Genomic DNA, 17,240 nt, shown 5'->3' on the forward strand with positions numbered 1-17,240 from the left:
GTACATCTTACTGGCCCCTGGATGAATCGAGTAACGCATACCATACGCCTCTACAAGAATTCATTACCTCAATTCGTCTACACCTGGCACACATAGCCAACCCTAGCAATGCAATACACCATCTCCCCCTTGGAAGAAAACCTCTACTTTCTGATCACTGACTAACTCTTTCAACTTCACTAGATTTGAATCTCTATCCTATTTTTCCTTCACTTTGAAAACTAGAGAGGATTCAGAACTACTCTAAATCCACACACTACCTTCTGCTGATTTGACTAAGCGAACACCTATTCAGCCAAGCTGATGAACTTCCTGAGCTAACTTCTTCTTACATCCTCAACATGAGCAACACTACCCATAGACAGTCTACTAAGAGCATCAGCCACTGCATTGGCTTTTCCCAGATGATACAGAGCACTCATGTCATAATCCTTTAATAACTTTAACCACCTTCACTGACGCAAATTCAAATCTTTCTGAGAAAAGACATATTGTAGGTTCTTATGATCTGTGAACACATCAACATGCACCACATACAAATAATTCCTCCAAATCTTTAAGGTGAACACTACAGCTGTTAACTCAAGATCATGGGTTGGGTAATTCTTCTTATGGGGTTTAAGTTGTCTAGAGGCATAGGCTATGACCTTACCTCTCTGCATGAGGACACAACCCAAACCTACTCTGGATGCATCACAGTACACAACAAACCCATCTGAACCATCTGGTAGAGTCAAAATTGGGGCTGAGTTGAGTCGAGTCTTCAACTCTTGAAAACTCTTCTCGTAGGAATCTAACCACTGAAACTTGACTTTCTTCTAAGCTAATCTGGACATGGGGGATACAATAGATGAAAACCCTTCAAGAAACCAACGGTAATAGCTAGTTAAACCAAAGAAACTCCTAATATCTGATGGAGAAATAGGTCTAGGCCAGTTTCTCACCGCTTCGGTCTTTTGAGGATCAACTCTAATGCCATCACTGGAAATAATATGACCAAGGAACGCTACTGACCTTAGCCAAAATTTGCACTTACTGAATTTGGTGAACAACTAATGAGTTTTGAGAGTCTGAAGTACAATTCTGAGATGGTCTGCATGATCATTCTCACTATGGGAATAGACAAGAATGTCATCGATGAAGACTATAATGAACATGTCCAAGTACTGCTTGAACACTCGGTTTATCAAGTCCATGAAGGCTGTTGGAGAATTGGTAAGATAAAAAGACATGACTAGAAACTCGAAGTGACTATACCGGGTTTGTAAAGCTATTTTGGAATGTCGCATTCTCTGACTCTATGCTAATGATAGCCAGATTTGAGGTCTATCTTAGAAAAGTAACTAACACCCTGAAGTTGGTCAAATAAGTCATCGATTCTAGGAAGTGGGAACTAATTCTTAACTATAACTTTGTTCAACTGACAGTAGTCTATACATATTCTGAGAGAACTGTCTTTCTTACGTATGAATAATACTGGTGCACCCTACGGAAAAATGTTGGGTCAGATGAACCCTTTGTCTAAAAGTTCCTTTAACTACTCTTTTAACTCTTTGAGTTCTGCTGGAGGCCATTCTGTATAGAGAAATAGATATGGGCTGAGTATCTGGAAGAAGGTCTATTTCGAAGTCAATTTCCCTAATGGGAGGAACTCCATGAAGATCTTTAGAAAACATATTTGATAATTCATTTACTACTAGAACTAACTCAGGACTGGAAGTTTCTGAACTAGAGTCTTTGAATCACACAAAATGATAGACACATACCTTGGATATCATTTTTCTCGCTCTAAGGTATGAAATCAACTGACCCTTAAGTGTTGTAGTACTACCCCTCAATTAAAGAACTGGTTCATTTGGAAACTAAAAATGAACAATTCTGTTTCTACAGCCAACTAAGGCATAGCATGAATGGAGCCAATCCATGCTGAGAATAACGTCGAAATCTCCATCTCTAATTCTATTAAATTTGCTAAAGTGACTTTATGAGATATCATAACCAGACATTTCCTGTATACCCATCGGGCTATGATAGATGGAACTACTGCTTAGAGACTGAAAATGGTTCTGTTAAGACTTTTGGTTTGTCTTTGAAGTCGACTGCTATGCAGGGAGTTACAAAAGACAGAAAAGCTCCTGGATCTAACAAGGAATAAACATATAAATGAAAGATCTATAACGTACCAGTGACCACATCAGTAGAATTTTCCTGATCTTATCTGGACTGAAGTGTATAAAGCTTGTTTGGGCGTTGCCCACTAGTGGCACTAGAAGTTGCACCCTGCTAATTTGGGCGACCAGACTGAGCTGAAGGACGGTTATACTAAACCTCGAAACCTGACTGAGGAAAATCTCTGACTCTGTGGCCTGGCTTGCCATATCCGAAATAAACATCACTGCCAGCTCTGCAGACACCCTGATGGTTCTTGCCACAAGTCTGACAAAGAGGATTTATTTGAGCACTGTTGACACTACCCTGAGACTTAGAGCCTGGTGCCCTATCTTTGATACTATTTCTTAACTTAGGGATTTGAGCACTGGCTAAGGACAGATCTGGAACTAAAGACTTTGGACAAAATTGGGAACGGTTACCGTGCTCTGACTTACGCTGATTAAAATTGAGGCTACCTATTCTAGCTCTCTTGTTATGCCTCTCTCTCTTTCTATTCTTATCCTCATCTATCTGCTGAGCATGGACTATGAGGCTGGATATGTCCATCTCTTTAATCAACATCGTTGTTTTGCATTCCTTGACCACACTATCTGACACTTCAAATACGAACTTGCTTATTCTAGGCCTACTGTCTGCTACTACATACCTAGATTACTAATTAAACTTGTGGGAATACTTTTTCACGCTTATACTACCTTGCCTGAGGTTGATAAGCTCTAACACTTTAGCCTCTCTAAGCTCTAAGGAAAAGAATCTATCTAGGAAGACAGTAGCAAACTCTTCCCACTCTATGGACTCTGCATTTGTACCCCTGTCTACCTTCCATTGCTTAAACCACATAAGATCTACGTCTTATAGCTGATAGAAAGCTAACTTAGCACTCTTACTTGAAGTCACTCCCATGATATCTGTAACTTTATAAATCTGATCGAGGAACTCCTGTGGATCCTCTTCTGTCTTATATCCTAAGAATAGGACAGGATTTATTCGGGTGAAGTTCCAAATCCTAGCTGCAACAATATTGGCCATTAGGTTGGCTGGAACAGCAGCTAGCCGTTCATTCTGAGCTGCAATGGAATTGGCTAGAGTAGTGAATGCAACTCAGAATTTTACATGGGAAACATGTTCGTCCAGGGGATTTGTCTGAACGGGCTGGGGTGATGACTGATTTTTGGGTTTTCTTTCATTAGACCTTTTGGAAGGAATGTTCTATAAACGAAAAGGAGAAACGAATTAGACTGTGAGTTTAACATGAGCTCACGCTCACTCGCATGATATGAATACTGAAAGAAGGGAAACTATTCCTAAAATATCTCATAGCCTCATGTCCATAAATGTGGTGCTCTACACACCCATGTACAAGACTCTATGTGATGTGGCTTTTAAACTTTCAAGGATACTGTTGAACCTTAGGATCTGATACCAAGTTTGTAACTCCTCGAGTCTATACTCTGGATGCTACATGGTGCTTACAACCCTGAAGGACCACAATCTAACCCACGACTGATATCTACAATGAGCACTGAATAACATACTGAAATAAATGCGGAATAATAGGCTGAAATATCGTAAGGTTCAAAATCTATAAATATTAATAAAGTGTATCAACTGAAATAACAATCTGTAAAACTGAACACTATATGAAAACTAGTCTGAAAAGCCTCTAACTGAACTGTATGAAAGTGGAGTTGATGGGACAAGCCCTCAACTAACCCCAAATACTGAAATACTAAAACTACTAAAAATTTGAAATAAAATAATATCCTCGAATGATTAGGACTCACTGCTAATTCTACTACTGTCTGAATCTGGGTCTGTTTATGCGCGGTCACGAACCTAAGCGTCCGAACCTATGATATAAAACATCATAGCACAAGAAAGAGTAAGCGTCAGTACATGGAATGTAATGGTATGCTAGATGGGGTAAGGCTGAATGCGAGGGTTCATATGCATGAACAACAACTGACAGAATGCATAGAGTAACTGAACATGAGAGTACATGGACAACTGAAACTGCTGTAAATACCTAGTATGCAATCATGCGCATATATGTGTATACTGTAACTAAGCTTTTCTGAAACAAGTACTATAGGGAACACTTTAAGAAACTCATTGACTACCGGGACATATTGAAGAGAAGGACCCTTAGAATTAGAATCCTTAACCCGAACTAAATGGTATAAACACCCCTTGGAAATAAATTTTTGCTCTTTAAGATAAGAAATAAACCTTTCCTTAGGCACTAGGGAACTTTATTCCCACTCAATCACCAGTTTATTCAAGAATTGAAAACTGACCTTTCGGGTCTGACAATCAAGAGAAGCACAACACAAATGGAGCTGATCCATCCCTAAGATAGCATCAAAGTCTAATATATCCATCTTTATTAAATGCACCAAAGTCACCCTATCAAATATAGATAACACACAACCCGTATAGGTCTTCTCAGCAAGCACAGGATCACCCATCAGAGTAGACACAGAAAAGGGATCAAAAATGCACTCAGGACCGAAATCAAAATGAACAGCCACATAAGGGGTCACATAAAAAAAGGTATACCCTAGATCAAGTAAACAATACACATCACGAGAGAAAATCTATAACGTACTAGTGACAACATCAGGAGATGCCTTAGATTCCTGAAGGGTAGCTACAACATACAAATAATTCTGGCCAATGCCATTACCAGAAGTAGCACCCTTTGGTGCTGGATCTGAAAAAGTTAAAATTGAAACCTTGTTAGCTCTAGAAAAAATGTTGGCCGGATATTTCACTGCAGATGCCCCGACTGACCATAATTAAAGAATTTATTCCTTCCCTCGTCACAAACACCATGATGTATCTATGCACAAAATTTACAAGGAGGATAGAATGGAGCTAACTGAGCTCTACCAATCTGAGATTGGGCACCTGGTACCCTAAACCCACTGTTAGTCTGAAAGCATCGATCACCAGACAACATAAGATACGGAGCACTAGCCATAGAATAAGAACCAAAATTTCCCAAAGCCTTCCTCTTACTCTACTGCCTACCATCTCTATTACTATTTTGTTGACCTCCAACCTGCTCTGAGTACCAAGCTTGTCATGACCTAAACCAGGGCCTAGACATGATGAGTATCTCAAGTCCGCTATGGATCAGAGACCATCCCCTTTTCCTAGTTAAATAGAACATAATATAGCTGACAACAACGGAAGCAAACTAGTAGCCAATAATAAGATAAGTGAATTGCCTAAAGGAAACTAAGAATCCAACACAATCCTAATCCACAAAGCGTCTAACACGTTGAATACCACTCTAAGTAGGGATATGCACCCAAAAATAGCCCAAAAGAACCAATAGAAATAATATAAGATATAAGTGAAACAATGATCATGAAATGAGGGCCTTCTAAAGAATGAAAGCTCACTACTTCAAGCTGACTCTTGGGCAATCTAGAAATCACCTATCACTATATAGGAAAAGCAAAAGTGTCTCTGTTCCTTGCATTACATGGGATACAACATACAGAGATGGTTAGCAAGGTAAGCACTAGCATGTAACTCGGGGATAAGGAGTAAGATAATGCCTTGATTATATCAATCCAAAATCATTCAAAACCATATGCATATATTCATATACACATATATATATATACAATGCCAGGATAGGGGATAAGGTTTAGCATATGAGTAAAACATTAGCCTGAACTGTGTAGCTTGACCATCATAAAACACCTATGGGCTATATGGGTCAGCCCTCCTTGTAGGATTGGCCCCACTTTGTATAATATAACACATTGGGGGCATAATGTAACAAAACTAATCCCAATTTCCATTTAACCATTCCCATGCAATCCAGTTATCCAAAACCACCAATTAAGCATGTAAATAGATAATTAAAACCTTGGGAAACCATAACCAATCATTTATAGTCAAAACCCCCAAATCATAGTTGAAAACCCAAAATCATACAACAATGAAATCATGAAAAACATTCATAAAAACCATGCCCTAGTTGAAAATAATAGTGAGGGAAGAGAACATTTCTTAATTGACAAAGTAGATGGAGAGAAACCAGCAACAAAATCCCTAAATTAGACCTCTAGTTGAAACCCTAGCTTTCTTGCACAAAAGCTCTTGAGAGAATTATTGAGTGTTTAGGAAGAGTTTCTAAGTGTTAATGAATAGAATAATAGGGTAAATTACTTCCCAAGTGAGTTAGAAGTCGTGGGACCTTATTAGGGTACGTGGGGAGATGTCCAAATTACCCCCACTTAAGGTGCATAAAATTCCCATCACAGTGGTATGACTGACCCTCACGAGTTATACCCTTCAATACGAGTGATACCCACCACTTATGTCCAAAGACTCAACCTTTGTACCCAAAAATATCAAGAGTATGAGTCATCCGACCCAAGTCATATTGATGGCATATTCACCCGTATCCCAGGCAGAATAGAATCCATAGGAGGTTCGAAAACTAACCACCATATGAGTCTTGGGTATGACTCATACCCTAGCTTATGGCTCATGGTGAGCCACTCGTACTCAGATCCCACTTAAGTTACCAAGTCTAAGATTAAGTTAAGGAAAACCCAAATGAAATGAACTGTATCCACCCATATAACTCATACCATTCAAGTCATACCCATTCTATTGACCAAAATTCATCCCACTAACCAACACTAGTCAGCATACGACTGGACCATACCATTCATACCCCAACATAGGCTTGTACCCATGAGTTGTATTAGGTCCAGAGACTAGAATTCCAGGAATTTTCTAAGGTCCAGAAGCCAGGGTGTTTCAGTCTCCCTACTAGGAACATTCATCCCCGAATGATGGACAAGATAGGGGTAAAAATACATATGACTCATTTGCATTATCAAATATATTTCCAAGATATAATAAATTTTGAAAATAAAGAGACAAATATAATAATGTTTCCATTAACAAACTCAGAGAACAAAGATGTGTTGAAGACATGTACCTTCCGCATGAATCCCAGGCGAAGAAAATAGATGTGGATACTTGGACTTTATGTCCTCCTCCACTTCCCATGTAGATTTTCTACCTTACGGTTCCACTATATAACCTTAATCGAAGCCATATCCTTTGTTCACAATCGATGAACCTGCCTATCCAAGATCTTAACAGGGACCTCTTCATAAGATAGAGAGTCTGAGATACCCAACCCCTCCAAAAAACAATCGAAGAAGGATCACCAAGACACTTCCTCAATATGGAGACATGAAATATCGAATGAATCGAGCTCAAGCTAGAATGTAACTATAATTCATAAGCAACATTTCCAACCCTCCGCAAACCCATATGTGAACCAGTATACCGGGGACTGAGCTTCTCTTTCTTATCAAAATGCACTACTCCCTTCATGAGAGATACCTTAAGGAACACCTTGTCCCCAACCTTAAACTCTAAGTCTCTATGCCTAACATCCATATAGGACTTTTGGAAACTTTAGGCAGCCTTAAGCATATCCCAAATCACCTTCACCTTTTTTATACCCTGATAGACCAAATCCGGACCGAACATATCCACCTCATTGAGCTCAAATCAACCAATAAAAGATCTATACCTCCTACCATACAATGCCTTAAAAAAAATCCATGCCAATATTAGAATGATAGCTATTGTTGTAAGAAAACTCTACCAAAGGTAGATGCTCAACCCAATTGCCACCATAATCAACCACACATGCTCGAAGCATATCCTTCAATGTTTGTAATAGTTTTTCTGCTTACCCATCCGCCTGAGGATGAAAATCAATACTCAAACTCACCTTACTACCCTATCCCTTTCAAAAAGACTGCAAAAAATAAGATGAAAACTATGTACCACAATCAAAGATAATCAAAATAGGTACCCTATGTGGTTTCACAATCTCTTGAAGATATAACTTCACATATCCTCCACTAAAAAAGGTAGTCCTCACTGGAAAGAAGTGATTAAACTTTGTCATCCTATTCATGATAACCCAAATCAAATCATATTAATTCCAAGACGAAGGAAGACTGGTAACGAAATCCATATTAATTATCTCCCATTTCCATTTGGGTAAAACAATCTCTTGATTAACCCATCAGGCCTTACGTGTTCAACTTTAACTTGTTAACACACCAAGCACTTGGCCACAAAATTAGCCATGTCACTTTTCACACCATTGCACCAATACATCTCCTTGAGATCATGATTTATATTTATCAAGCCGGGATGTACAACGTAGCCCAATTCATGCATCCCATCCAAGATCCTTTGTCGTAAACCATTAACAACAAGAATGCACAACCTTCTTTGGTATCATAAAGTACCATCACAACTGATCTTAAACTCCACCACCATTTTCCCACTAACATCACCCTTATTTTTCATCAAGATAGAATCCAACACTTGTTTCTTCTTAACCTCTACACCAAGAGATGACCGAACCACTTCCTGTACGATCACTCCACCATCCTTGGAGTCCAAGAGGCAAACTCTAAGATTAGCCGAATTGTAAATGTCCTTTACTAATTCCTACTTTCCTTCCTCCACATGAGTCAAACTCCCTATGGATAACCTTCTAAGAGCATCAACAACCAAGTTAGCCTTACCTGGGTGATAGTGAAGACTTATGGAATAGTCCTTGAGAAACTCCAACCATCCCCGCTACCTGAGATTGAGCTCCTTCTGAGTAAACACATACTGTAGAATCTTATGATCAGAAAGTATGTCTACATGTACACCATACAAATAATGCCGCCATATTTTTATAGCAAAAACCACTGCCAACAACTCTAAATCATGAATAATATAATTCCTCTCATGCATATTTAACTACCTAGAAACATAGGCAATCACCTTCTCATAATGCATCAAGATACAACCAAGACCTACCCGAGATGCATCACAATAAACCACAAACCCCTCACTGCCCTCAGGCAATGTCAAAATAAAGTCAAAGTTAGCTTATCTTTCAACTTCTCAAAACTCCCCTCACAAGCATTCAACCAAGAAAACTTGACCTTCTTCTGAGTCAACTTAGTCAAAGAAGAAGCTATTGTCGAAAAGCTCTCCACAAACTGCCAATAATACCTAGCCAAACCTAGGAAGCTTCGAATATCGGTTGGAGTCATGGGTATAGGTTACTTTTTTACCATAACCACCTTTTGTGGATCCACCATGATCCCCTCACTATAAATAACATAACCAAGAAAAATCACATCGTTCAACTAAAACTAACACTTGGAGAATTTGGCATACAATGTTGTTTCTTCAAGTCTGTAATACCTAACGAAGGTGATTATCATGATCTACCTCACTTTATGAATAAACCAGAAAATTCCATTCATTAGATCCATAGATACTGCTGGGGAATTAGTAAACCAAATGACATCACCAAGAACTCAAAGTACCCATACCGAGTATGAAAATCCATCTTAGGGATATCCTTCTCCCTAATCCTAAGCTGATGATACCTAGATCGAAGATCTATATTAGAAAAAAACTTGGCACCTTGTAAATAATCAAACAAGTCATCTATGCTTTGGAGAGGAAACTTGTTCTTGATCGTTATCTTATTCAACTGTCGATAGTTAATACATATCCGAAGGGAACCATCCTTCTTGTGTCTGAACAACATTGGTGCACCTCACAGAGATACACTAGGACAAATAAACCCCTTATATAGAAGATCCTTAAGTTGATCCTTGAGTTCCCTCAACTCAGCCAGAGCAATTCTATAAGGAGGAATTGATATTGGATGAGTGTCCGAAACCAAATCAATACCAAACTCTTGTAACACCCCATAATTTTGGGATAATCTTTGAACCATCATTCCTATAAGTTATAATACAAATACTTTTCATGTGAATATGAGTTTCATGATCTCTATCCTCGTGTTTGATGTGCTTTCAAGGTAAAAAAATATTCATAAGAATCACTTAGAGACAAGTTGAACTAAGAACCTTAGATTCGACCAAAGTTTAGAGTTCAATTCTACAAGGGTCTACTTTAAATGTGTATAACTTTTTATATATGTAAAGTTTTTCAGCTCAAGACCCACAAAATTTTAGATGATTTAATTAGCTTTCAATGATACCAATTTTGCCTTAATTCAATACCCGAGCAAGAAGTTATGACATTTTTTCTGAGAGACAGTAAGCCGATGCGATTGAGATGTGACGTGTCAGTCATCAACATAATTAGTGATGTGATACAATGGCAACCACATTACTGAACTATTTCACACACTATTTCAGTTCCTAAAGGGTTTAGGGGCACTTTGATCACTTTTCCTTACCCAAATCCTCCCATAACACTTAATTTCATCCCTCATAAGCATTAGATACATTATTTTTCATCTTTTTCTCTTAAAGAAAACCCTAGCCTCCTCAAGAACACCAAGAACTTCATCAAATTTTCTTCAAGAAAAGTAAGAACTCAAGTTTTTCATTTTAAGAAAGCTTTCAAGGTTATGTTTCTCCTTCAAGATTAAAGTTTTAAGATATGTGGGAGTTCATCCATGGGTCCTCTTTCACCCATGGAACCCGAAACCCTTTTATTTCAATTAAAGAAAGGAGTTTTCGATAATTATGTTATATTAGATATTCAAGAAAGATTAAATTTCATGTTTTCATTGTGTTTTTAATTCAATTAATTCCATGCAAGATTTTGAATTCCTCATGCTATGAATTTGAGCTTCCCATGCTTTATATAAGTAAATTCCATGATAGATCCTAAATTCATGATGTTTAGCAATATTCTCATATTTTGAATTAATGTCATCCACATGTTTGATGAAATTCCCATATCATGTTCAATCAATTTCAAGATGAATCCCCTAGTTATGAATTTTTCCATGTAACTCTATTGTTCTCTCATGTTTAAGATATTATTACGTTCAAGCTATGATCTTTACATATTTTGATGAAAGGCCCAATGTCCTATTTCAAATGAATTTCATGTAAATTCCCCAATTCATGATTTTAGTCATGTAATCATGTTATGCTCCCATGTTTGAGATGTCCTCATGTTAAGTTCATGATCCGTATGTGTTTGATGGATTGTCCCATGTTAAACTATTAATCCCCAAGTGTATGATGAAATGTCCAAGTGATGGGTTTCTCTAAATAATACTTACTTATTATGGTCTCAAATGCTCTCATGTGTTATTATTATTATTGCTATCGAGTCCTGGGGGTTATGAATACCCAAAATTTAGTTGTTTACCTAGTTTTTAATATTTATATAATGATTTCAGTTATACCATAGAAAAATATCATTTAGTCAGTAATATGGTCAGTTGTGAGTCCAATTAAGTTAGCTCAGTCCGATTTCAGTCCCAGTATCAATTTATACGTTAATAATTATCTCAGAATCTGTATGCACTGTTATTTTTAGAATACCATGACCTGAGCTTATCAGTTATCAGATAACAGTGCATACACCAGTTGGTATTCTAGTATCATTCAGTTAGGAGTAGGATTTAGCACTGAGCGAACCCAGGGATGGGGGCTTCCTACCAGTTTAGGGTTTGACCCTTAGTAGCAATCCCTGAATTACCGAACTACATAGACAGCGTAGGTTTGAGATGACTTCCTGCCAGTTTAGGGTTGATACATATCTCATGACTTTCCTTCCAGTATAGGGTTACTCCTTAGTCCTTTGGGACACCAGTTTAGTAAATCCACACAGCAGCGTTAGTACCCATGGCACGGTACTGACACCCTTCTAACTGGGGTTACAGGTTAGACCCTAATTAGCTTAGATTGTGGCATGTCGATTAGATAATACCTCCCACAATCTCAATTATAGTCTCAGTTCAGTATTCAGTTCAGAACTCAATTTATTTTCATGTTTGCTTAATCATAGCATACGGTTATCAGTTATTCAGTTATTTAATTATTAGTATTTCAGTTTACAAACTATTTTAGAATTATGTTATATGCTTGGTCTTGCATTTTCAGATAACATAATTTCATGTATTTATGTTTGGTCATCTTATGTTGTTTAGTTAGTCCTTATCTCATATGCATAGTACTCCACTGTTTTAGTCCAGTTATTCAGACTAAGTACAGTCCAGTCTTACATGACCAGTATTCAGCTATCAATCATTCAGTTAATTAGATAATCTTAGTATATGTTACGTTTGGTTCTGTATGTTTAGGAATTCATGCTCAATATAATTCTATATTTAGATCCCTGATGTTATGTCAGTTTTCATCACGTAGTTTCATACTCAGTATTCATATAGTATTCATATTTTATCGTATCCCAGCTTCAGTTCTACTTATATCATTAAAGTAAAGTTTTACAAAAACTAAGTGTAGAGATTCACCATCTTATTAGAGTATGTTTGACACTCATGCTTTAAGATGTTTTCAGCTTTTAGTTTATTCCAGCCTACTGGTGAGTTTACTTAAACTTAGTATGGACGTTTTAAGATTATGTATGAAATTAATTTTACTTATTGCAATCACCCCTGCACACTCAGTACATTCCAGAAGTACTGATCCACATTTACGTCTGTGTGGCTACATTGTTTCATAATGTAGGTACCATTTTTAGCCCGCACATCATGATCAAACAGTTGCAGTTTCTAGCTAGTAGGTGATGAGTTCTATTGTTTCAGGAACTCCAAACAATTTTAGTTCATGTACAGTTCATTTATTTTCATATGTATTGATTAGCGGTAGTTGGAGGTATGTCCCAGCTATCTATAGTCAGTGTAGTAGAGGCTTCATAGATGTCAGTCAGAGTTAGTCATGTAAATTTTAATTTTTTGCTTCAGTTTTGTCAGATTGTAACCTTTATTAGTAATGTATTTATTCAGATTATCCCATGATTATGTTTTCCGCACAGCAGAACTTACTATTTATTTTATTATAATTCAGTTGCTTAATAGTATGCCAGTTCATGGGTTAGCTTGGGATTACTTGTGGTTTCAAGCATCATGTGGCATCCAGGGTGTACTCTTGGGGCATTAAAACTCTATTTCCCTATCTAGAGAAACACAAGGAATATTATCTAGAAAGACCTCAGGAAACTCAATTACCACTAGGACTGACTGTAAAGAAGGACCTTTCGAGTTAGAATCTTTAACTCGGACCAAGTGATAAAGACAACCTATTAGAGATGAACCTGTGAGCTCTAAGATAAGAAATAAACCTCCCCCTAGGAGCTAGGGAACCGCCATCCCACTCTATAACCGGTTCAGTAGGGAACCTAAAGATAACTTTACATGTCCGACAATCCAGGGATGCATACAGGAGTATAACCAATTCATCCCAAGAATAACATCAAAGTCCACCATATCAAGTTTAAACAATTCCACCAAAGTCTTCCTACCACCAACAGATACCACACACACCCTATAGACTCTCTTAGCAATAATCAAGTCACCTACCATGGTATAAATAGAAAAAGGATCTGAAATAACCTCATGATCAAAACCAATACATACAACGACATCTGGGGTCACATAGGAAAGAGTGGAGCCCAGATCAAACAAACAATACACGCCACGAGAAAAAAATTGTAATGTACTAGTAACATCATCAAGTGATGCCTTAAATTCCTTTTGAGATGCCAATGCGTACAACCTATTCTATCCAACACTAGAACTAGGAGCAGTGACTGAAGTAGATACAACACCACCGATTGCTGGAGCAAAAGATAAAGCCACTAGTACCTTATTTGCTCTCATAACAACCTTATTAACTGGACAATCCCTGAGCCAATGGCCTGCCTGGCCACACTTGAAGCATTTGTCCCTCCCTTTATCACAATAAACCCAACAAGGATGACCACAAAACTGACAAAGAGGGCATGAATAAACCAACTGACCCCCACTTACCCGAGATTGGGCACCCTGTGCCTGAAAATTATCACCACCCTGATGACGCCTGTCATCTGACTACCTCAAGTAAGGAGAGCTAGCAGTATAAAAAGAACCAAAACTCTGCTACTTCTTTTTCTGCCATTTACCACCATCCTAAACACCCTGATACTAAGCACCTCCCTAATCAGAAAATCTGCTCCTCTTACCCTACCGATCTTCAAAATTTGCTAGTTTTCTTTTCTCAGTCTCCACCTTCTTCATATGAACAGTCAACCTAGAAATGTCCATATCTTTAATCAACAAAGTAGTATTTCTCTCTAAGATCAAATCTTGATTCAATCTAGAAGAAAACTTTCTCATGGTTGCTCTTATGTCAGCCACCAAATCAGGGGCATACCTTGACAACTGATAAAATTTCAAGGCATATATCTTGATAGACATCTTACCTTACTTGAGATTCACAAAATCCTCTATCTTTGCTTCCCTCAGCTCTTGAGGAAAGAAATGATCCTGCAAAGTACCAAAAAAAGTATCCCATAAGGTTGACTCATCCACATCACCTTTATCTCTATCTCAATCTTCATACCATTGGTACGTAATATCTTTGAGCTGATAAGCTATAAAGTTTACACCTTCTATATTTGTGTCCTAGATTACCCTAAATATCTTCTCCATCTCATTCAATAAACCCTGAGGATCCTCTTCCACCTTCACACCAGTAAAAGTAGAAGGATTCAATTTCATAAACTAACTAAAACTTGTGGCCTTAGCCGACAACCCACAAGATGCATCCCACTCAGCCTGAGCAGCAACCAATTGATCAAGTGTATGAATACACTAGTAAAATTCGGCATTAGTCACCTCACCCTAATAAGGACTAGTTGTAATCGAAGGAACTCCAGAACAATCAGGGATAGGACCTTGATATCAAAGATGAACTCCTAAAGTAGGATGTACCCCCATCAACATTGTCCCTAAATGGGACTAAAGAGTTTTCTTATGTTCCAGATCGTTGAGGCATGATCTGAAAAGTGAACAACAAAGGATTAAAGAAAGATTCTAGGAATTAGACTCCAAGCTTGAAAATAGAGTACCAAAAAAGTAAAACATACCTAAATGCCTTGTAGCCTCTCTCTTATGAGTGTGCCGTGCTAAACACACCTAAAAAGACTCTACTATACATAGCTTTGTGGACTCCAAATTGACCATAAACCTAAAGCTCTGATACCAACTTGACATGACACGAACCGGGGCCTTGTCATAATAGGCATCCTAAGTTTGACCGGGATTGGAGACCACCCCCATTACCCAACCCAACCTCCAGCTGCTTGTGCTGAGCAGGCAAAATTTTTTACATATAACAAGATAACGTAACTAGATAAGGACTGACTTTGTGTTAGGTCTATTCCTAGATCAACCCTACCATGTCATTCTGTCATACCAAACATTACCAACAAAACCACCAATCCAACCCAATACCAAACAAAGGGCCATAAACCAAGCCATATCCAAATAAGTTCCCAAAATATAATATGATTAATCATAAAATAAAATACGATGGAACAACCAACAATATCGTCATTTGGTGTCATCCCCAATACCAATTCAAATACTAAGACTGACACTAATACTGATCCCGTCCATACCAACCCATAGCAGTACCATAAAGCCTCTAACCAAAAGAGAAAATATTCGGTTGGGACATGCCCCCAATCATAGCCAAAACCAATATCCAAAAATATATCAAAATGTATAAAATATCTATAACATTAAATAGAGCCTTTCAGAAAGATGGAAGCTCAACACTTTAACCCAAAAATTGTCCCTGATTCAATCACTATGTAGAAAGAGTAGAATGGTTAATTCCTACATAGCGTGGATATACAGCTGCCCAAAGACGAGTTAGCAGGTGAATGCAACCATGAACTTAGAATAAGGAAAAAATAATGCCATTTATAAAACCAAGTAAAAACTATCCATATACACACACCATACATATATATACAACCATGAAGGGAAAGGGAATCAGGTTTGGCATGCCTTTAAAACCTTTACCTAGGTTGTGTAGATCTGCCGTCCTAAGCCACCCCCGGGCTATATGGGTTTAGCTCCTCCTGCTGAAAGGGCACCAGTGTGTGAAGCCACACGGCCAGGGAAGAAAAACCTTGGATGACTAGTACATCCCCCAATATAAAATATGACATCATGCACATGATCACTTGGACAAAACCTCACAATAAAAAATATGAGTCTCTAGTTTTAGTTCCCCCAGTACCTCCGCCTTTCACGACTTTGCTACACACCCCGCCATTATTGTCTAATTAAAATTATTACCAAGCAACCAACCAATATATTAACCATATATTAACCAAGTCTATTAGTAGTGGTATCATCATACCGACTATACTTACAAGTTTTGTCCATAGCCAACCATGTATAGGTTTTTGGGATTCCATGCACCTTTCTATTAACCATATTTAACCACTTGGGGGATTCTCATATACCCCAAAAGCATAACTATTTAGCCTTTTTACCTTTCCAAACCATTTAAACTATGCAAAATTCCTTTAATAAGTTTAAAACAAGCAAGAGTTCCATTAAAAATAGTAAATGCAATGAAAACATCCTTATAGGCATTTTGTCAAACACATTGGGGGCATAATATAACTAAAACCAATCCCAATTGACATTTAACCATTCCCATGCAATCCAATTATCCAAAACCTCTAATTAAGCATGTAAATACATAATTAAAATTATGGGAAATCATAACCAATCATTCAGATTTAGCACCCCTAAATCATAGTTGAAAACCCAAAATCATACAACAATAAAATCATGAAAACCATTCATAAAAACCATGTCTTGATTGAAACTAATAGTGAGAGAAAAGAATATGACTTAATTGACAATGTAGATGGAGAAAAACCACCAATAAAAACTTCAAATTAGTCCTCTAGTTAAAACCCTAGCTTCCTTGTCCAAAAGCTCTTAAGAGGATTATAGAGTGTTTAGGAAGAGTTTCTAAGTGCTAATGAATAGAATAATAGGGTAAATAACCTTCCACATAAGTTAGAAGTTATGGGACCTTATTAGGGTAAGTGGGGAAATGTCTAGATTACCCCCACTTAAGTTGCACTAAAATGCCATCACAGAGGTACGATTGACCCTCATAAGTCGTACCCTTCGATAGGAGTGGTACCTACAACTCGTGTCCAAACCCTCAAACCTTGGACCCAACACTATC

This window comes from Capsicum annuum, chromosome 7 (genome assembly GCF_002878395.1).
Source record: "Capsicum annuum cultivar UCD-10X-F1 chromosome 7, UCD10Xv1.1, whole genome shotgun sequence".
Classification (NCBI taxonomy): domain Eukaryota; kingdom Viridiplantae; phylum Streptophyta; class Magnoliopsida; order Solanales; family Solanaceae; genus Capsicum; species Capsicum annuum.